Below are 24,077 nucleotides of genomic sequence, written 5' to 3' on the forward strand. Positions count from 1 at the left end.
AGTTGCTTGTCCACAGCACAGCCAGAACACAAAGCAGATAGGAAAGGAAGAGGGGTTGTGATGTGGAATAGCCCTTCTGTAGACTGTGAAAATGTGTTGCTTTCGTTATTAATGAAATGCTGATTAGTCAATGGTTAGGCGCGATTTATGGGGCAGAGAGAATGCTGGGAAGAAGAAGGGAAGAATGCTGAGAAGTTGCAAGTCAGATTCTGAGGAAGCAGGATGTGTAGAAAATGAAGTAGCAAGTCATGAGCCATGTGATAGAGCCTAGATAAGAAATACGGATTACTTTAAGTTATAAGAGCTAGTTAGTAATAAGTCTGAGCTATCAGTCAAACATTTATAATCAACATTAAGTCTCTGAGAGGAGATTTGGGAGCAGCTGCTGGGACACAGAGAAATTTTGCCTACAAGGATGGACTGTAAAAAAAAAAAACCCTTCTCACTGTGACTCACTTATTCCAGAGAGACACTCACCTCCCAGAGAGCCCACAACCTCTGAAAACAGTGTCACCATGGTGACTATGTGTTAAAACACACGATGAGTCTTTTTGGGGACACAAACCTTACATTCAAACCAAACAGATCAATGTTAGAACCTGGTACAGAAAGACACTGGGACATTATGGAAAAAAGACCTCAGAGTGCTAGTTTTAGACAGGAAGAGCTATGTGTCATAATTCTAGCTGAGAATCAGGGCTAGCGGGAGCTGCAGAGCAATCCAGTGGGTCAGGTCCTGATGGTGAGGTTATCGGGAGCCACAGATCAGGATGGAGACATATTCTGCAGATGGCTGGCCTCTTTATGAAGTTTGGGTTTCCCATGAGGGCCTTTTCTTCAGTCATGAGCAGCTTTTAAAAGCTTGTTGAGCGACATGAAAGACACTAGTTGACTTGGGCCTTGAAGAAAATACAGGTCAGCATGGTAGCTTAAAGGGAATATGGGGTCATTTTAATTAAGAGGATTTAATTAAACAAAGTTAGCAATGTGGAATAATCCAGTGACTTAGCAAAATGATATATTAAAATTAAAGCACCAATTAATTAATTAATTAAAGGGCATTAAGGTGAAGTCTAAACAACTCAGGCTGGCTTTATGTTTCTTTTGTCTTTCATTTTCATATAAAAGTATAATAAACTGTTCACCAAGTAAAGCTACAAACTTGAAGGCTCAACCTATCTCTTTTATTTCAAGATGCAGGCCCTATTGGTAGAAGGACTGCCCATTTTGTTATGTTTTGATGAAATTTTTTAAATAAGCAACTCCTTGACTTAGAACTGCAGCTTTAAAGCGCACTCATGTCTGTGAGCATCATTGACATACAGAGTCTGGAGCAGGAGATGACTCTGTGGGTAAAAAGTGCTTTCCATGTGAGCACAAGGCTCTGAGTTTGATTTCCCAGGACCCATGTAAAGCTGGGTATGGCTGTATGCATTTGTAATCCCAGCACTGCTACGATGAGACAGGAAACAGACAGGAAATAGCCTGGATACTGTAGGTTAGCTAGTCTGACACATGCAGGATAGAGAAAGAGAGAGGGGGAAGAGGGAGAGGGAGGGAGGGAAAGGGAGAGAGAGAGAGAGAGAGAGAGAGAGAGAGAGAGAGAGAGAGAGAGAGAGAGAGAGAGTTCGTGCTAAGGCTGTGGCTGTCCTGATCCCACACATGAAGACACACACACACACACACACAAAGATGTAGATTCGATGGTCTGGCAAGGATGGAAGCTTGAGATCTTGTTTCTTACAAGCTCAAGTTGGTGCTAAGGCAGTTCACCAGGGCCTGTACTTTGAGAAAAAAGAACCAAACATACAAAAGGGAAGGAGCTGGGTCATGAGTGAGACTGAGTTTTGTAGTCAGAAAGGCCTGGGTTATGAAACCCAGGAGCTGTGTGTCTTGGGTGAGTTGTTTGTACCTCATTTACGCTGATTTCCAGAGGGAGCAAAGGGGTAAGAGGTTTCCATGGGTGGAGCTGGAGGAGGAAAGGGAAGGGGGAAGTGATGTAATATTATATATGTACACACACACACACACACACACACACACACGGCTAATGATCCTGCCATCCCATGTGTGCTTTCAACACAGTTTTCCTAACACCTGTTCCTCTTTCCCATGCATGGTCCAGCACCTAGATGACCAAAGATGCTATGCATCCTTAGAGTGGTCAGACTCACCACACTCACGTATGTGTTAATGAAGATAAGCTGTGGAAAAAATTAATCACAGTGAATTAAGACTCTGATGCCTGAGGACTGGAAAGTTTAGTTTTTATATCTATTGCCTTCACCGTTAGTAGTATTGCAATTTTAAAGTATTTTCTTATGGTTGACAGTAAGATTAACAAGACTTTGGAAGCAGAAATATTAGCTATGAGTCATCATATCCACAGCCTACATATTGCTAAGTAAGCACAGGGAGTTTTACGGAAGCATGACACAGGAGTGTTGCTGTGCTCTCTGCAGTGAAGACTTCCGAAGGAGGAGGTCAAAGTCAGGCACCCTGATGGGAGAGATGCCGAGGCCGTTCCTGGAGAGGTCAGACAGACAGGGGTGTGTCTGACTGAAACCTGCCCCAAGGAGACCCTTCCACAAACCGCTGTAGTAGACAGATTTTCACTGTGTTTTCATGTGCATTATGAACGGCGTGCTGCCTCAGCATGCTTTGCTAAGTGCAGACTTTTGTGCGCTCTCTACAGGGCTGTTCATGGTGTTGCCAACTCTGAATCTTGCCAGGCACTTAGGCCACAGAACTCTCAGTATTTTGCCAGTAGTCAACACATCTGGTCAAAAATTAAAGAGGAAGAACACCCAGGCTGATATTAATCCTGGAGACTGAGCAGTTACTGAAGCCACGTGACTAGTGACTACGATTGTGAATATTGTTATAAAGAGATAAAACCTGGAATATAGAATAATGAAGGCATGTGCTGGGCTCACTAGGGCTGAGGTGGGATCCCCGACCATATCAGTAGGTGGCTCTCCATGCATCTTACACAGGAAACCTTGCACAGCCTCTTAGGTGAAAATGGTAAGTAACTCAGGACAGGGCTAGGCGATTAGACAATGAAATGACCCATGGATTCTACAGACGTCACACTATACAGAACTCGGGGCTACTGAGAAATGGCAATAATATATGGTATCAGCTGTATTACTGAAGGTTTTTATTGGCATGTGTGTCTGTCTTGTGCTGGTGAGATACACAGTTAAAAGTGGTAAAGAGACTGGGAATGGCAGCACATATTGTCATGCCAACACTTGAGAAGCTATGGCCAGAGGATGGCAAGTCTTGGCTAAGTACTTTGACCTTCTTCAAAAGGGAAAGCTTTTCATTGTTTGTTGTTGTTGTTGTTGTCCTGGAGTAGAAATAATTACCCAGGGATACAGTCACATTGCTCTGAGGAATTAGTCTTTTCTCATGAAGAAAGGGACAATTAAGAAATAATGACTTTTAAGATGTAATACATAAAATGAATGAGAGCAGAAAGGACTCAGTGTTGTACAAAATGAGTATCTTTGCCTCTGGAAGGCACAGGGTAGAGACTGGAGGATTTGGTAGACTGAGGCTCATTTTCAAATGGAGAACAAGGGTATTGGGTGAAAACCACAAAACAAAACAAACAGAAAACGAAGCCACAGCAACAAAGACAGAATAATAAAGGAACTCTGGGCTTAAAATCATTTTGCAGTAGAGGAAATGAAACTTAGCCCTTGGCAGCAACATTGGTCCAGTAGCAATCAAGAAGAGGAAGAGGCAAAGGGGTGGGGCCTCAGTCTCTAAGGCAACCTAGCATCTCCTTTGGACAGAGGCCTTTCTAATGAATGAGCTGGGCAAATCATGATGACTGATTTTCACTCTGTCCTTTTGGGAATTTAGAGGTGCTGGGAAGATGTGGTCTTATAAATTTTGGCTAAAAAAAAATGCCTGAAAATCAATAATTCTGGAATTGTTTCCACATCTCACACAAGGAATTTTGATAGTTTTCTTCTCCTAAGGAGATATTTATTATGAAAAGCCAAGTAACACTTCTGCTTTATGCCAACTAAGAAAGATTGACTCTGCTTCTTAGTCTGTTTGTGGTGTGTTTGATATTGGCAACCAATGTTTTGTTTCTACATGCTCACTTCCATGGTCACTGTTTAGAGTAGGAATTCCTGAATTCCTGAATTCTACCCACTGAGCAGTCAAATCTCCATAATGATTTCCAAGGTAGCCCAAGGTCCTGGAAGGAATTTCTTCCTAAGTGGAGTTGCTTATAAGTAATGTCTTCTGCAAGAAACTCAGTTTAGTTCCAATGATAGACACAAGCTTACAACCTACTTTTCTCATCTCTAGTGGGGCAAAGATGATTTAATTGATAGAGATGCCACAGTTTTATGACTTATGAGCCCTCATAGGGGAAAGTGCACTTTTGGGGAAAGGGAAGGCAGTGGAGAAGGCAGGAAGCTCTGTGGAGATGAGCAGGCAAAACTAAGAGAGAATTAGTTCTTCTGAGCCAGTTTTAGGATGAGCTGATGACTGCCTGAGTGGGGAAATATGAAAACTCAAACATGGTGTGTGAAGTTCTTTTGTCTATGTGTTGCTTTTATTGGTTAATGAATAAAGAACTGCTTTGAGCCCATGGCAGGTAAGAACAGAACTGGGCATGGAAAGGTAGACTGAATGCTGGGAGAAAGAAGGATGGAGTCAGGGAGAAATCATGGAGCCACTGCCAGAGTCAGACATATAGAAACTTTGTCAGTAAGCTACTGCCATGTGGTGATACAAAGATTAATAGAAATGGGTTAAATTAAGATGTCAGAGTTAGCCAAGAATAAGCTAGAGCTAATGGGCCAAGCAGTGATTTAAATAATGCAGTTTCTGTGTGATTATCTCAGGTGTAAGCTAGGTGGATAGCCAGGAAGAATAAGCGACCTTCCTCCTGCACGCGCACACACACATTTATAAAATACACACAGAGAGAACACATACACAGACAGACAGACAAACAGACAGACAGACAGACAGACACACACACACACACACACACACACACACACACACACACAGAACACCTCCCCAACACAGAGAATACTTTCTGAAATGAAGCACAGAATGAAAATCTTTCTCTCCGTGTTTATAATACTGGCTCCAAAGTTAGAGTAATAGACCATAGGCCAGAAGAACAGGCTCAATAACCTAATCTAATTTGTATTATTTTATCTTTGACAGTGTTCTTTAATAGAAAACTGGTTTTCTGTTTTGGTTGTCTGTTTTGATACACTGGTAGACAGCTATAGTAGTCTTTTCTATTTTGTTCACAGGTTTAGGTGTGTGCCAGTAGGTGTGCACATGTGTGTGAAAGTGTCTTACTTACTATTCTATTGCTGTGAAGGGACACCACAACCAAGACAGCTCTTACAAAGAAAGCATTTAATTGGGGGCTGGCTTACAGTTTCAGAGGCTTCCTTCATTATCACCATGCCCATGGGAAACATGGTGGCATGTATGACACTGGAGCAGTCCTGAGAGCTGCCTTCTGTTCCACAGGCCAAGAGAGAGAGAAATTGACACTGGGCCTGACTCGGGGCTTTTAAATTTTGACGCTCCTCCCCCACCCCATGAGAAGCTTCCTTCAACAAGGCCACACCTCCTCATCCTTCTAATCCTTTCAAATGATGCTGTTCCCTGCTGACTATTCAACTGTATGAGCCTGATGGAAGTCATTCCTATTTCAGCACCACAGGAAACCAGTGACCGAGAGTAGGTGTCTTCGCCAATCACTCACCACTATTATTTTTTCTGTATTTGAAAAAGTTCTCCCCTGCACTGGGAGCTCAGTATTTGACTTGATTAGCTGGCCATTGAGCTCTAGGGATCTGTCTTTCTCTGAACCTCTGGCACTGGATTACAGAAGAATACAGTCATGCCAGGCCTTTCACATGGGTAATGGTGATTGTGTTTGTGCCGCAAGTTCTTCGCCACTAGAGCCATCTTCCTGTCTCCCTTTTACTTCTCAAGCTCCACAGTATCAGGAGAATGAGCAAACACTGTGAAACCTTCCTCACCCTCGTCTCTTGCTACCTTTCCTCACGTTTTCAATAAGTATATCTCATTATCTTCTCCCTGTTATTTCAGGATCAGCTTGTGCTGATAGTATCTCACAAAAGTCCGTAATTATCTGAGATAATATGCTACATCCTTCACATTTATAAAAAAGGTCATAAAAGCAGTTACTGACTGTTGCATTTGATGGTGATGGAGATTGGATTTGACCTGTTGCTGTACATATAAATAGTTAATCCCATGATTGTAAAGAAAATGAGACTGTTAGCCTTATTTATAGAAGGACATTTTAACAGAGGGACCCAATGGGGTGGAAGAACACTTTCTCCAGTTTTTAAATACAATTAGGAGAGTCTCAGGTAAGAAATCTGGAATGGGGACCATCTTCTCTAAATGTGAGTTGAACACATTATTTTGTCAGTCATTATTTGTGTGAGAGCAGTGATGAGATTAATATATTTAAAAGCACCATGAGTTTCCTAACATGTTCAGGTAAACATTTCATGACTCAAGCATATTATAGAATAATTTGTTGTATTTATTTAAAGATCCTAGTGTCATAGACTGAAGCTATAGCTCAGTTGGTAGAGTGCATGCCCAGCAGGCACAAAGCCGTAGGTTCCATCCCTAGCACTGCATGTGATGGTATATGCCTGTAATCCCAGCCTTCAGAAGGTAGAAGCAGGAGGGTTCAAAGTTCAAGGTCATCTTCAGCTACATAGAGAATTTGAGGTTAACCTGAGCTATATGATACTCGGACTTTAATAAATAAAATTCCCTCAAAATGTATAGTGTGTGTTTTTTGTCAAATTTTTTCTTAAAGTTACTATCTTGCTACTTTACAATGTATCTCATTATTTTGTCTTTTACTCTCCTTCTTTTTATCCATCACTAATAATTTAAAAAAACACTGTGCGTCCCTATTTGTCCGACATTTCAAGCGAGTCATAGATAATCTCTGGCATTTTAGAGCATAGGTCACACGCCTAATGACCTCTTTCATAACAGAAGGGTTGTATGTCCACATTTAGGCTCTAATGCTCTTAAAGCTGGCAGAAAGGACCGTTCTACTTGAGGTGACCAGCCAAAGCATACAGTGTGTTAATTGGACACCCAAAATTTCTGTTCAGATTCAGCAAGAATTTCATTTTCCAATTTAGCAAAGAAAGCTTACAGCCAAGCTCCCAAGGTAATTGTCCCACCCTGGTACATAAAGGGATATCGTCTGCACTGGGGCATCTCACAGGGTAGATGTCTCTGAAGCACTGGTTCTCTGTGAGGAGATGGAGGTTGGCTCTCATAACTGGGAGTTGCTGACTTCAGTGGCATGGAAATTTTTGGAGAAACTTAAATCACAGCTGGGAGATGGGTCAGTAAGTCAAATGCCTGGTGCACAAACCTGAGGACCTGAGTTTGATTCCCCAGCACCCATGTGAAAATCCAGACATGGCCGTGACCATCTACAATCTCTGCAACAGGGACTTAGAGAAAGGGGATCACTGGAGGATGCTTGTCAACCATTCCAGCTGAATCGGTGAGCTACAGTGAGAAGAGATTAAGGAAGACACACAATATTAACTGCTGACCTCCACATATATGTGCACACATACACACAGCACACACACCATATACACCAGGCACACACACCATACATACATACACACCACACACACAGTACACATACTTACACACCACATACATCACACACACCACATACATACATACCACACGCACAGACACTACACATACATACACACCACACACACAGAGACACTGCACATACATACACCTCTCTCTCTCACTCTCTCTCTCCCTGTCTCTCTCTCACTCTCTCTCTCTCACTCTCCCTCTCCCTCTTTCCAGCAAACCCATGTCTAAACCTCAGCCTTCAGTTCATTACTTTATTATTCTTTATCTCAGGACACTAAGGGTTGAACTCAGCACCTCGGACAGAACAGGCTGTGTCCCTAGACCCACATCTCTACCTGTTTTCATTTAGTCTTCTGAAAATCACCCAAACTTCTTAGCTATGGTTTTCCTGCCAGCCCTGGCTGATGCTGCGTTCTGACCCCTGACATCCCTTCCACTCTTCAGTCCCAGGGTTTCTCTGAATCCTCCAGCGACCTTCTTAGAGATCACCTTCTCAGTGTGTGAGCTGAGCATCCCGCTTCAGTCTCCCTGGAGTTTTGCCTCATTGCCCCTCTGCACTTACATCTCCTCATCGTCTGGATTCTGAGCTCGGGAAGGGAAGAGCTATTTTCATAATTTTGCACATCACTTGCTCATCCAGTACATATGGCTGCAGATAGGTAAAGCAGTCAGACAAGCTTAAAACTGAGGATTCCTATCATCTCTACCTGTATGTGGGTCAGCTACCCTTAGCCAGATGACTAGGAACTTGTGGAGAACATGGGGCTATGGCTTCCTCAGTCTTCAGTGTCAACCTCGTGCAGCTGTAAGGGGTCGGAGTCCAGCCCTGGGGAAGGTGTGGAATGGAAGGGAGTCTAGTAATGAGACATTCTTAAATGTATAGCAAATGGAGATAGAGCACAGCGTCCCATGACAACACAGCTTCAGTCTTTAGGTTTAGCTGTCTTTCCTGAGAAGGGTGTATAGACGGGTTCTGCATTAACTCTGGTAAACCCGTCAGATATCAACAAGACTTAAAAAAACTCCCAAACCTACAGAGGAGTATATCATTTGGAGATATACTCCCTCCATTTTATTTAAACATTTTTTTTATTTCTTTAAGATATTTTATGCCAGAATATTAATTTTCCCTGTGTGTATATGTGCACATGTGTGTACACATGTATGCGTGCTTGTGGAGGCCAGATATTCACATTAGACATTTTTCTGCTTTAGGTAGGGTCTCTCACCGAACCTGGAGCTCACCGATTCGGCAGTCTGGATGGTCAGAAATCCCCAGGGATGCTCTTGTCTCTGACTCCCATCATCAGGATTACAGGCATGTGCTCCCAGGACTGGCTTTTATGTGGGTGCTGGGGATTGAGACTCGGATGCTCATGATTGTGTGACAAGCACATCGCTAACTGAGCCATCATCTTCCTAGCCATGCCTGTGATACTGTAAATTATGTGGATGGACTAGCTGCGCTGGGCTCTCCCAGCACGGTTGGGAACTAGATGAAGACTTGCAGCGGCACTTGCCGGTTTCTCATTCTCCATCTCAGCTCCACGCAGCGTGCTGGAATCACTGGCTAAGAGCTCAAGACATTGCCTTTGACCAATCATCCTGAAAACAATCTCTCTTCCTTGAGCATCTGATATATAGGCCCAGTCAGCTCCTGTGGTGATTGCCACATTCACTCTCCGAAATACTCTTGACATAGGTTACGGTTGTCGGTCTGTGAATAAGCTGTCTAGACAGGGCATTTAAAAGTCCCATAATGCCGTCTTCATTGGCACCATTGTGTTCAAAGGCATTCTAAACATCAGTGTGAAGAAATCTACCAAGGCAGACCCAACTCTGGAATTTCTAGGTGGGTGTTGGAAAATATGACCCCCCTCCTCATAAGATCCCAGTGGGATTCCACTTAACTTTATCCTGGGTGACCAATGAATTCATCAGTCTTGTTTGCAGAGCATGGGTCAGGAGTCTTCAGCAGAAGCGAGGGTGACATTAAAGCAGCCTCATGAGGAGTTTGCCCCAGCATGGATAAAGGCTCCCCTGTGGCTGTGCAGATGACGTCCCTTCTCGTTGTCTTCTTCAGCTCTTGTGTTCTAGCTCCTCCCTGAGACCTCGATGTCATATGCTTGTATGGCAGAATTGTGTACAATCGACTGGGAGGCGTGGCTGGAGACTCAGGTGAGGGTCCAAAGACCCTCCTTGCTCTCACCTTCTTTGCCAACAATCAGAAAGCCCAGCTGTGATGATCTTTTGCCAACAGGCACAGCTGGTCTTACAAAGATGGCAGTTGGTCTGTTGCATGGATAATGCTGTACAACACGGGCAGATGTTTGTATCCATTGCCTTGCAATGCAGATGGCAGGTATGGAAGTGCACACATGGATATAGACAGGCATGGAAGTGTACACATGGATATAAATGGAGAATGTTCTGGAATGAAAATGCCTGAAACAACTAGGGCTGGGAAGGCTAGGACACACGCCAGGAGTCTCTTAAACTTCTGGAAGCTTCTTCTCTTCTCCCTCCGCCTAAGAAATCTGCTGGACATAGTATATAGCATGCATTTTGTCCTCAGTTAAATATGCTCTTCATGTTTCCAAAAAGACCAATATTTATATATCATGCTCACCAAGTTAAATTTCCTATCCTATATTAAGCCTGCGTGATGAATGGCTTTATCTGGCCTATTACAGTCTGTTAAACCATAAATCCCCAGGCAGGAGAAGCAGTAAGAAAAAATGCATAACCTGAATGAACAAAGCCAGCGAGGGACAAACCATTTCTGTTTAAGATGGTTATCGTCTATCATATGGGCTAACAATAATATGTAAAACACCCTGGAAAACTGATTCGCTCTTATTTTCTTTCTACTTCAATTTCTATTCTTAACAACAGGACGGAGCGTTGACATAGGAATATCCGGTCTGATAGCCCACTTCCCTACTTTATTACCTGCATAATGCGGTGTTTTCCAGCCAGTTTGTACTTCTCTTCTTGTGGTTAGGTGAGTCAATGAGCTGGTGAATAAACACGGATGTGAATGTGCCCTCTACTCTAGTCAGAATGCTGACCTCACAGCCAGTTGTCAGCTTAAAAATTTCTCGGACTGGCAAGATGGGTCAGTGGGTAAAACTGCTTGCTACACAAGGCTGATGCCCAAGTTCAGTCCTGGAGCTCATAGTGGAAGGAGAGAAGGGGTTCCCAAAATTTATCCTCTGACCTCTGTGACCTGTGGCCCACCCTCGTTCACACACACTATTATTAAAAAAAAATCTTATAAAAAGTTTCCTATCTCTTTTGTCTTGGGAGTTTTTTCGCCTCATTTCCGCAGAACCTGGTGTTTTGTTCAGGTGGTGAGTTTAATTCGCTTTGTATTAAAGGTACTTAAGCAATGTTAATGATCATCAATAAGGTGTCTTGTTCGATTGAAATTACTTGGTACTTTTTAAACGTCTTTCTTTGTATTACACAAGCTAGAACATCGAACATTTAGAAGGTGGGGTATCACATAATTTCTCATTCAAGCTGGGTACTCTTGCGTGTGGTGATATTTTGTTTGTAGTCTAACAAAGCTTGCCTGAAGATCAGAGTGCAGAGCAAAGCCACCAGTTAGCCATAGAGGCTGGGTGGTGGCGGCACACACCTTTAATCCCAGTATTTGGGAGCTATATACCTTTAATCTCAGCACTAGGGAGATGGAGACAGGAAGTGGCTAGGCAGAGAGAGAAATAAAAGGCAGGAGGAGACAGGAGCTCAGGGCATTCAGTCTGAGGACTGTAGAGACAGGATGCCCATTCTGTCTGAGGATTTTGAAGAGGTAAGAACTAGTGACTGGCTGCTCTACTTCTCTGATCTTTCAGCTTGCACCCCGAATATCTGACTCTTGGTTTTTATTATTAAGATCAATTAGAATTAACGCTACACTTGTGAGTCAAGGGAACGGTATTGGAAATTATGTTGGGACAACGGGAATAGGACAGGTCCTTCTGGGCAGCGACTCTGTATAGGATCAATAAGAAGCATGCCCAGCAACTCTGGCTTAAATAACTCAGAAATGTGAATGACAGCTGTGCAGAGGCTGCCATGATTGGTTCTGCTCCCTGGTAACCCTGGAACTCAGCTTCTCTAACTGGCAGCCATGCCCCCATCCCCACTGCTAGCCTGGACTCAGCTTCTCTAACTGGAGGCCATGTCCCCATCCCCATTCCTGTACCCATCTCTGTCCCTGTCTGTTGAGTAAAAGTAGAGTTATGAGAAATTTGGTGACAGTAAAACCTTTCAGAATGTGTAATAAATGACCAAATTAGTTGAAACTAAAGTGTAATGGGTTTGCGGTGTTTCACAGCGCTCCCCCACGCGGCCTCCAGGAGCTCTCTGCAGCTTGGTTCTGGGCAAACGACATGGACCCTGAACCGTGCATGAGGTCACACTGCACAGTGCCCAGGAAGGCTGCCTGAGCCATATCAGTTCAGTTCTGAAACTATCTTAGGAACTGCAGTGTTTTTACCGCACACACAAACTTTTGTGATTTGACAGAAAAAAAGACTTAATATTTTCTTAGCATTATTCATCTGGCCTGCACGTAAGTATGAAATTGCCGAGTCTTTGGGTCACATTATGTTGGAATGTTTGGTTTCAAGTATTGCTGTTTGAGTCACAACTTGCATTTCACTAAAAATCATGAAACGAATTTTGGTTCTAAATTAAGACAGAGCTATCAACACTTTCTTAGATGGCCCTAAACATACTTCTGCCATTTTGTACTATGTATTATGCAAAGCAGTACTTTCAACATTGACAGTTATCACATCAAGCCGTCAATCAAATCTGAGAAACGAGGGTTCTCTGTATCCCTCGTTATCAAATATTCAGTCAAGATTTATTCTCTGTGTAAAAATAAAGCATCCGTCTCATTAGTATGCCAACTTGCATTTGTTTTAATAAATAGTAAAACTCATATGGATAACTGAGAAATTTATTTAAGATAAACATCGTCATGACTTATTCGCAGATGTTTTGTTTTATATTCCCGTTACATATCTGTGTTACTGTTTGTCCTCCTACGATCATGCCTGTATAACTAGGGCCACATAAACAGTTCTCCTGCAGAAAAAGCTATGAGTGTAAAAAGCTTATACCCAAGAGTAGATAGACTTTACTGGGAACTTGTGAATAAATATGTTTTTAACAGTGCTACTGGAAGAAAACATTTAAACCCAGGAGAATAAACATGCATGTTTGCTGAGTTAGCTGATGCTTCAGGCTGCAGATCTTACGGGCAAGGATAAAAATGAAGTGTCTGTCTTCTCTTGTATGGAATTATTCTGAAATTGGTGGCATTCATTAAGCGAGTGTCTAGATTTTAGCATCATAGTTACATAGATAGCTGCCTCTGCTGCTAGAGTTATGGAAAACTTGACAGCAGAACACTCTTCTGATTTATAATGGTATTTTATAATTTCTTAAATGAGTGCAAACAGCATACTCCGGAATTATATGACATCTTGGAAGAGTTCTATGTTTTCTATCTTCACTTAATGAAATCCTTTCCATGTACTTCTTTATATATCTGTGGGTTTGTTTGCACATATTTCTGTGGGTTTACATGTATGCACAGATGTGGAGAAGAGGTCTCATTCTGGCGTGATTTCTCAAGGGCCATCCAGTCCACTTCGTTTTTTGAGGCAGACACACATGCACACCCACATACACTATACATACACTATAGATACACACATACAACATAGACATTAACACACACGTACTATAGACACAAACATGCACATACAGACCACACACATGCTTCATAGTCTCTCTCACACACATAAACAACAGACACACGTATAAAATAGGCACACACACTTGCACACTCACGTACACCATAGACACACCACATACCCACACACAAACACACACCATAGACATACAAATTTATCTTACACAGAAACACATGCACAAATAGACACACAACCCATGCACATATACACTTATGATACACACACACCTGTAACTTATTTCCCAGACTAATTGCTATTTTTTTTCATTTTTGAAAGTATCTCCTTTGGCAATCTCTCTTAAGAAATTCTCACTTCAGAGGCGGATGTTTAAGCTAGAACAGAGCAGAACATAGGGTTTACTGTGAAGACCCTGCACAGCTGCGAGGCTGTGAACGATAGAAGGGTGTCTGGAGGAGAAGGTACAGGAAGGCTGACTCCAGGTGTGTGTGTGTCATAAGTGTGTCATGTGTGTCTGTTTTGTATGTATATGTGTCTATTGTTTGTGTGTGTATGTCTATGATGCATGTGTATGCATGTGTGTCTATGGTACATGTGTGTGGCTGTCTATGTTGTGTGTGTGTGTATATCTGTGTGTTCATATGTGTAAGTACAGGTATTCACACACCATAGTATACATGTGAAGGTCAGAGGACAACTTTAGTTGTCAATCCTCGTCTTACCTTGTTTGAGAAGGGGTCTCATTACTGCTGAGCATGCTGTTACTGATCTCAGAGACTATCTTAGCTAGAGTTTCCATTGCTGTGAAGAAACACCATGACCACAGCAACTCTTATAAAGAAAAACATTTAATTAGGACTGTCTTACAGCTCAGAAGTTTAGTCCATTATCATCATGGCAGGACGTATGCAGCATGTAGGCAGACACAGTGCTGGAGAGGTAGCTGAGAATTCTACATCTGGATTACCAGGCAGCAGGAAGAGCAAGACCCTGGGCCTAGCTTGAGCATTTGAAACTCAAAGCCCACCCTCAGTGACCCACTTCCTTCAACAAGGCCACACCCACTTTAACAAGGCCATATCTCCTAACAGTGCCCCTCCCTTTGAGCCTTTGGGACCTATTTTCTTTCAAACTGCCAGGAGTGCTGGGAATTCCCTTTCTTTTCCTTTTATCTCAACAGAGGAAAGCTAGGATTCTGGCTGCAGGCTACTGAGTCTGGATTTTATGTGCTTCTGGGGTCTGGACTCAGGGTCCTCATTCTTGTGCAGTGAGCACTTGACTTCCAGAACATCTCCCTAGACCCTCATTTTGCTTTTTGTTGTAGAGATCAAATCCAGGGTATTTACACATGATAGGCCTGCACTACACCCTTGAGCTCTCTCCTCAGCCCTCCTGCCTCTGCCTCCTAAGTGCTGGCATTGTAGGGCTGCAGCACCTGGCTGACAACCTCCGTTTTCTTATCAACACAAAGGCATCAAATGAGCTTGATTACTAACTCTGTCACTGTGCTCCCTGCTCACACTGCGGCTGGGACACTGAACCTCTTAATACCACAGCTGAGAGTCCTGTGCCATTGGTTAATCACGTCAAGTTGCAATGGTTTGACCTCATGGCTAACTATAGTCCTCCAACTGTACTTACATAAGCTTCCATTGAGCCAGAATTCTCCAATTGCACTTGACATTGATAGATGTTATTGAGAAGGATAAAATCTTTCCACAACTTGTACAGATCTTCTTCCACGTTGACTAGGAGCCATTAATCAACACTCTATCGAAACACAAATGCGAGGGTCCAGCCAGCGTACTGGACAGCTGTTCATTTCCGTCTTCATTAAACCTCAACTCCGAACAGTAAAATCGTTTCTTGAACTTGCCACTTCCTATCTGTGGTGCCTTCCAGAACTAAGACTGAGGAAAACGATGTTAGTTAGGTTCCTATGAAGAAAGTTCAAATTATTTCATTCCTATATTAAAATTTAATGTCGACGTGAATCAACCACACCAGTTTCTGAACTGCATTCTCTTTTGCTGTTGCTCTTTCTATTTTTTTTTTTGAAAACCAGGACGCCCTTTTCACAGCTGTATCATTGACGCTGCTGTCTTTCCTCCACCTGTAAAGACGCTACTCGATCTTTGTGCCACTAACCCTTTCCTGGGATATCACAGGAGCTCGAGAAACTTAGTAGAAACTTGAGGGTGGGTCTGTGGTTCCATATGCTCCCGAGATTTCTGGGAAGAAGTAGATCTTTCCCAGAGGCTTTGGACAAGAGTCAAAAGCTTTTGGACATCGAAGACTACATATCTGGATTAAGTCATGTACACAAGGACTTCAACTGGGATGTAATTACAACCCCACAGCATTGTCCTTGCATCGCTAGACATCGCTAGACATATTTCACATACTACTTCTGGAATCTATAAAATCTTTATGAACATTCCAAAATCGTGAGCTTCCCCGTGCTCCCTCCAGCTACCCTAGAAAGGCCTGCGGTGTTTTGGAACCTGATCTCCCTGCTCGTGGGGTCTGCAGCACAGCCGAGGAAGTACTCTACTGCTATTTCTTCATCATCCATTGGACACTGTCGAGACATCTGACAGTTTCATTAATAAAATGAATCTCCAGCACTTCAAGGCTGGCGAAGGAGTGATAGATAAATGTCTTTGCTAACCTTGGAGCGTCTGTGTGTGATTGCAAGAAGGAGCTGCCGGCTTCTCTTGGGTTTTCATTCAGCTAGAATCCAGGTTCCACACAACCAGAGACCACAGTGTCTTCTTCACTCAATGAAGTTCTTCCAGGGGCTCCAGGGGTTCCTACAACTAGGAGTTATGTAACAAATCATTAAAACTAATCAATGAGAAAATACTATTATTATTATTATTATTATTATTATTATTATTATTATTATTATTATTTTGCTACATTTGGCCCTTTTATCTGGTACTTACCTTTGATAAAGAAAATGGCAGGAACCAGTTGAGCATCACTTAGAGTACAACCACCAACTGTATTATAGCTCTTACCTCATGTTATTCTTCTTGCATTAAGATGTTAAAAATGACTTATAGAAGTGCCTCTATGACATCACCAGAGACATTTTCCCATGGGGTCAGGTCTCTGACCAGGTTATAGCTGGGTAGGGCTATTGGAGGAAAGGGCACATATCCCAGAACTCCTTGCTTTCTCTGCACCAGCCATCCCCAGGCCTCCACAAATCCTTACTGTTGGAATCTGCAACAGGCTCCTGCTTCGCATCCGGGTTTCTCCGATGGCTCTGGCTATTTAAGGAGGCTCTACACCCTTAAGAGGTGGAGCCTCGCTGGAGGAGGTGGGTCTGCAGGGTGGACTTTTGAAGGTCAGAGACCCAGTGTTGCCAATACCTGTTAACAGCTCTCTCTTCTGCGTTTCCACCACTGCAGTTCAGCTGCCCCCGTGCCCTCTCTGCCACTGTGGGCTGAAATTTTCTGAAAATGTGAACCAGAAGAAAAATTTCTTCTTAAATTCTTCATGTCAGTTTTGAAAAATAGCCAATCTACTTTCCATAGGGTATTCTTTATGCATCTGAACACATTTTTTTTCACTTCTGGCCTGTCAGCTCCCTGTCCACATAGGCACTGGGTTGGTATGACAGGTTCAAAAAGTTGATTTCTCGCAGGGTCTCTGACATTTATGGTAATAGTTATTTTCTTGTTCAAAATTTTCCTATCTCATTTGAGCTACTTTCCATTTAAAATAGTTAACTTTCTTTTGATTTTTTTTTTGAAATGGGACTTTGTCTAGCCCAGGTGGTCCTTGCCTCTGCCTCCCTAATGCTTAGATTACAGGTATGTGCCACCACAATGGGCTGTTAATTTGTTTTTTTTTTTTTGAGTCATGATTTCATGGACCTGTTTTGGATCAAAGTCGTTCTGGCTTCCTCCCTGTCATGCTGAGCCCACTGGACATGGTGTCATTAGACACTGGACTCTCGCCCTCAGTGCTCTGACTGTCCGTGTTCCTTGCCTCCATAAGGCTTTGGCGGACTGTGCAGGTGACACCTCTCTCTGTCCTTTCTCAGCTCCCTGAGTCAGAGCTGCTTGCAGACTCTTGTGCCTATCTCTGTTAGAATTGTCCGTTACAAGTTACTAGGACAAAGCGAATGTCAAATATCTAATCCAGTGTGCGGTCGTAGTCACTTAGAGATGGTGTGCGCGATGGGAATACAGCAACATTTACATGTTTCTAGGGGAAGACATGGGAATAGGCTGGTGCTGACCCAGTCTGGGTCCTTTTAAGTCGTGTCTGGAAGCTGTGCATGAGTGGTAACTGTGCAGGGCTGTCGACTAAACCGCACAGCGGTACGGAGTGACTCCCCATGCCACTGCAACGCTGCATACAGTCCATCCTAGGCATAAATCATCAGAGGGTCCACGGCATGTCTCCAGGCTGCTGTTACTCTGTTTGTCTCCCTAATTTCAGCAAAATCCACGAGGAAATGAGAAATTGGAAAGTTGAAAAGGGGGCAGCAAATATTCTGTGTCAAGCAGTCCCGCGGGTAGAAGATGAGCATTGCTGTAAAGAGGAATGTTAAGGGAAGCGCGTTGATGCTAGAACTGCATTGCTTTTCCTGGGGAGACATGGACACATGTCCGCTCACCTCAGGTAGGGAATTCATGACACATTAGAGACACAATTCTGCCAAAGTCCAACCTGGTGAACCAATGTGGTTTTTAGGGTTACTTGGGGTAGCAGGAGTAACTCAGAAGTAGTTACTGGAAACTACTGGAAAACCTAGCCCAGCCCAGATCACAGCTAGTGAATACAGCCTGTCTGGAGCTCTGCACAATTCACAGGCTGCGTCACTGGTCAGAGAGTTAACGCCCAGCAATAGGTAGCACTTAGAAAAGCCTGGGGAAGGCTTTGTGAAGTTTGGGGAGCTTCTAAAGCCTGGGGAGTTTTGTTAGTTTCCTGAGTATTCATTATTTCCTTCCCGGAGGAAATGTTTCAGTTTAGAGAACACGGCTTCAAAACAGGAAGGATGGTCATATGGAGTGTGTAGAGTCCCAATAGGGCATAGATTTTAGGGGGAAAAAACCCCTACTCAAAACAGAAGCATGCACAGGTGTCTGCGTGCTGGAGACTTTGGATAGCAAGGGGAACCTTGCCTGTGCTGGTGGCAGTGTAGGCTGAGGAGTGGTGGATGATGCAACAAGTTGCTCGAGTAGGACACCGAATTCTTTTGAAGTACTTGCATTTTGGGTGGTTGTCAGTCTCTCTGTTGTTTGAGTTAACAGAACAGAGGGTGCTGGGAAGGTGTGGCTCAGTGCGCAACAGCTCTTGCTGCACACACATGAGGAACCGAGTTCAAATCTTGAGCATCTACACAAGAACCTGGCCTGGCCACGTGTTCCTGGTACCCAGCATTGTAGGAGATAAGGACAGGAGGATTGCTAAAGTGTGCTGGCTGCTAGCCTGGCTTGAGGGTGAATGAGGGAAAGGCCATGTCTTAAGGAGCTAGGTAGGACACCTGACACCTGGTGCCCTTGCTGGCTTCCACACAGACTCTAGTGAACACACCTTCATACATATGTGCACATAAACCACACACACCCATAAGTACACATACACGCACAAAATAAATAAAGACCTGAAGTACCATGTTTTAATAAACAATTCAATTTTGTGTACAGCAATCTTACTAAGTAAGATTACTATGCAGCTTAAGAAGTTCATGAGGCCATGGTAAGCCACCGCTCCTCAGCTTGCTCTTGAATATCCCATTGTAAGCATAACATTTAGTAGGAAGTAAATATCCTCATCCCACAAAGCCATGCCTATAAAATGACCTTAAACCTCGTAACTCACCTTTGCAGTCCCTTACAAGCCTGCAAGTTTGGTGCTGGTGCCCTGGAGTCTGCGTCCTCAGTACCATACTGCAGGGCTGGGAGCAGAGCTTGAATTTCCAGGGACTATGGGACCATTCATGGAGCCCTGTGATTCACCAACAAACACAGACATCCTCCAAGGGGACGTGGAGAGCAAAACTCTGAAGCACTTTGGGGTGGCTCAGATAAATAATCGTTTTAATTGGATACTCTCCGTGGACAGACAGACAGGTCCTGTGACTTGACAAGTTAGCTTTTCTTCTCCATTGCCTGTAATGGAAATGCATAAAGCCCACTTTAAGCAGCTCCCTCTTTAATGCCTTTAGTAGGTCTGGGTAGGTCTGCCCGCACACATGGGGCTGATTTCTGCCCAGCTTCATGTGGAACAAGCTGAAAGGGGCAAGAAAAATCCAACTGGGTCTTTTTTGATTTTCCAGGCATGATAATGAATACACCTCTTCTTCCTTCCCCCAAAACACCAAGAACTGTGAGCTGCTGTATGGTTTTTAAATAATGACCAGACATTGATTTGAACTATAACATAATTTCTCAAGTAACCTTTGGGATGGACACTAAGTCTGGGGCATCTGCTAGATGTTTTCAGATGCTGGGAATACCTGTCTCCTCTCTTGAAGAGGTGAAGGAACACATCTCCAGTATCAGTAAAATAAACCTGGCAAGGCTGTGCATGTGATCAAAGACAAATTGACCCTATCTGACAAATCAATCAAAGGTAATTAAACAGAGGCGATGATTTAAGGCAAGCCTGGAAAACTTTAATTACTTCTACTTTTTTTTCTTTTGCTGTTTTAAATTATAATAAGGATCTCCCACATAGGGACAGGGGGTCAAAATGATCACTTCAAATTGCTATTCATGTTTGCTGAATATCCTAATGGATGTGAATAAGTTGGGTCAGGGACTTATTTCCAGTAAGCATTAAGTGTTTAAAGAAACTAAAAGCTTGAGCAACAAGAGAATGATAAATCTGAGAAAGGAAGCAAGATTCTTACCCTGGCTGTTTCTAGGCCTGGTGAAGTGGTTAGGCTGTGTGTTTAACCGCCTATGAAGAGGCTGACCCCAGTGCAGGCCCTAGCAGACCTGGAAGGGCCCTGGAGAGCAGGGAAGGGACTGAAGCAAGGATTATGTGCTAAGAGGAAACATTATACAGAACTGAAGGGAAAACCGCAAGTCTCAGAAACCGCCCGCCATGTTGATTTTGAGAATGTCATCATTTATTGTGGGTTGTGAACATTATATGCTGCTTTCCTGCCTGACGATGGTGGATTTCTGAGTGTTCAGCCTTGACAGTGCTGGTAGACCTTAGCCCTCTATTCCCACAGTGGCTTCAGGGTAATTTCATCTGCTTCAGTGAGCTGCCGTCTTTCATATACTTCAAACACGTTACTTGTGGTTATGAGGTATGGGAGTCTCAGAATTACCACAGGGAAGGGAATTTTATACAATGAATCAGAAATGCAAGTCATGGTCTGGAGAGATGACTCAGCAGTTAAACTTGAAAGGACTTCCTACTGTAGCAGAGAACCTGGGTTTGGTTCCCAGTATCCATAGGGAGGCTCCCAATTGTCTGTAACTTCAGTTTGCAAGGTTCTAGTTCCTCTTCTGACAACCATGGGCACCTGCACACACGTGTAAATATACACACTCAGCCGCAAACACGTACACATGAATAAACATTTTATTTGTACAGATTCTTTCATACCTTAGGTTTCAAAAAGTAAAATTAATCCCTTGGGTTGTCTTAAATATAAACTATTATTTAATTTTACGTAATAGAGAAAAATGGTTAGTGTTTCTCTTCTCTCTCCATCAATAAACTAATACACGGCCCCCTCAAGCTCATCAGTCATGAACAGCAAAGTGACGCTAGCCTGTTGATTAATTTGGGATAAATCGAAGAAACCGATGCAGGGGGAGAACACTGAGTGAGCTGAGACTTTAATAACCACGGGAATTTCATGGGAAGTCTCGTGAGAAAGAGAGAGCTTGTCTCTGCTGTGTTCACCGCTGAGCTGTAAATAGACTGTTTATCTGCATCTCCATGTTAATGTCTAGAGAATTTATACTCTAAATTTTTTGTTTCCTGGTTACCTGAAATCTTATCAACAACAAAGACTTATTTACAAGCACTTGCTAAGCACTTTCCTCGTGTGATTCTGTCTGATTCAAGCAGCAGTTCCTTTGAGGTAAAATTACTAGCAGAATTTTTCAGCCGAGAGAGGGAACAGAAGGAAGAGTTGAACTGCGGTGGGACACAGCAGACGGTGATTGAGTGGCCCGCGTGTCGCTTCGCTCACTTCCCTGCGGTCCCGGTGACAGCTCAAGATCTGCCTTGATTTGATGCTGGAGGAAACTGACCATAGATGCTTTTGTGTTCATCCTCCCCGTCACATGATGCGATGCATCCAGGGCAGGCACTCAGGTTTCTGGGTTCCGAGACTGAGAAGTCTGCTGTACTCGACTTCCCTAGAAACCAGGGAACCTGAGCGCTCCTGTAGAATTTGATCTATCGAAGAACTCGGCCATTGGGTTTTTCTTGCTATTAACTTTAAACTTTGCAGGTGTGTGTGTGTGTGTGCGTGTGTGTGTGTGCGCATGTGTGTATATGCTTGCGTGTGTGTATGTGTGTGCGTATGTGTGTATATGCATGTTCATGTGTATTTATGGATGTGTGTGAATGTGTATATATGTATGTGTGTGCACATATGTGTCTGTATTCTTGTGTACATGTGCACATGCCTGAGGGCACACTTGTGTGGGGGCCAGAGAACTCCCTTAATATTGCTGAGTAGGCAGAGTCCACCTTATTTTGAAATAAGCTCTCTAATTGTCCTGGAACTGGCCGAGTAGGCTAGGCTGCTCAGCTAGTGAGCGCCGGGGGGACCTGCCTGTCTCTGCCTTCCCAGTTCTGGGGTTACAAATGTGTGCTCCTTCTTATGTGGTTTCTGGGGATCAAGCTCAGGTTTCCAGGCCTGCACATCAATCACTTTGTGGCAGAACTGTCTCCCTAGTTAGCAAGCATCTAGGATTTTAGTTTCTTTTGACAACTAGAAATTAGATATTCCTAGGACACTCCTTTATTGCCAGGGGTCATCAGAATTGGCCATACTTAGCAGAGTTTCCCATAGTATTCTGGTTTACTTCCCAGATGTTTCTGTTCTGATGATCTCTGGGCTCACTGAAAATTTTCTACTTTCGCATTTGAGGTTTCCGGCGTAGCGTGGTGAGTGGGCTGCCTCTTTTGCTTCTTGCTCTTGGTGCCTGTGGGAGCGAAAGTCGTCAAGATGTCGCTTCTGTCTCACGGGGCTTTGACAGGGAGAGCCGCTCCCCAGCACAAGTGACATTTCAGATTCACGAAGGCAAGCCAAGTCATAATTGGCCCTGTCACCATTTGAGGTTGACACTGGCACCTCATGTGTTTGCCCTGGTTGAGTAATCTGTTTGTGTCTGAGGAGGCCACACACAGGCAGATGTGAGCTGTGTTTACATTCGTTTTCTGCCTGGAAACTTGGTTTCTCTGGGTCAGAGCTTTGGAACGGCTGACGGATTGGAAATTCACTGGTACAAACTCGGTCATAAAGGCTTCCCTGGAGCCGGACTGGTAGTCGACCTGCACGACTTTCTCCGGGTTTCAGCACAGGGGACGTCCGACTGACAGCCGGGCGATGACAGCAACAGCGTGAGTGCCACGTCTGTGTGTTCTCAGGACACTGAGTCATCCCCTTTTATGGATGAGAGGATTGAAACTTGGAACTGTTTAAAAAGATAGGGTAGACTCTGTCAACAGCATTGGGTGGTGTTGCATGGCTGAAATCTCAGTCACTTAGGAGGTAACTGGGGGAAAATCAGTCTGGACGATTTAGAGAGACCTTGTCCCAGAAAAGACCAAGGGAAGAGGAAGGTGAGAGAGAAGACATTTCTGGTCCCTCAGTCTTTGTGTGTGTGTGTGTGTGTGAGAGAGAGAGAGAGAGAGAGAGAGAGAGAGAGAGAGAGAGAGAGAGATTTGGTTCTGCAATTCTTGAGGGTGAACTTTGTGGATGAAAACATTGTGCTACAATGTCAAAAGGTTGTAGGCTGGCTGGGAAGACAGCTCAGCAGTGCAGAGTACTTGTTGCACAAGAACAAGGAGCCGAGTTTGGATCCCAGGACCCACACAGGGAGTCATATGCATTTCCACACCCATCTCTAAGCAAGCACTGGAAGGAGTAGCAGTGTGATGATTTCTGAGGAATACTAGCTGCTGGCTCAGCTGAAAAACACATGAACTCCAGCCAGGGAGGGACCTCTCAAGGGAATAAGGAAGAGAATGGGACAAGAGGGCACTTGATGCCATCTGGGACATCTGTGTGCATGCATAGATGCACATATTTGCACATTCACATGCTCATATACCACATTCACACACATGCATTCACATACACAAACATTGGGTACACCTGGTATACAAACATGTTCCAATTTTAGGATTCCTTAAGGCACTATCAGCATTATAAACACACCCAACGCATCAGCCCTATCCATCCATTCAGGAGGGACAGCACCTAGAGACTATTGAGGACAAGTAGATTTGGTGGGGGAGAAAGAGAACTAATGCAGAATATGGAAGGAAGATGCTAAGCTGCCGTAAGAGCAGAAACTAATAATTCTCTTTAATATTGAGCTACTCAGACATTAATAAGCATACCAGGAGACAATCTTTTAATTGTATAGTGTGAGCAAGTCAAACACCCAATGATAAACTCAGTGCAAACTTGAGCACAGT

General features: G+C 43.6%; 1 protein-coding gene across 7 annotated transcripts in view; it reads left to right on the forward strand.

Moving 5' to 3' along the window:
* The window catches only part of LOC125393510 (uncharacterized), a 175,966-nt gene that overhangs the window by 140,564 nt on the left and 11,325 nt on the right, over positions 1-24,077 (forward strand). Inside the window, exon 1 of one of the 7 annotated variants that reach the window (XR_007229822.3) lies at positions 22,642-22,994. The exons of 3 other annotated variants lie outside the window; for them this stretch is intronic. The gene's annotated coding sequence lies outside the window, so the exon portion shown is untranslated. Of the gene's footprint in view, positions 1-22,641; positions 22,995-23,060; positions 23,217-24,077 lie in introns of those variants that run through there. 3 more of the 7 variants (XR_007229821.3, XR_007229824.3, XR_007229825.3) reach the window with 3 other exon arrangements.

This window comes from Myodes glareolus, chromosome 4 (assembly GCF_982192425.1).
Source record: "Myodes glareolus chromosome 4, mMyoGla1.1, whole genome shotgun sequence".
Classification (NCBI taxonomy): domain Eukaryota; kingdom Metazoa; phylum Chordata; class Mammalia; order Rodentia; family Cricetidae; genus Myodes; species Myodes glareolus.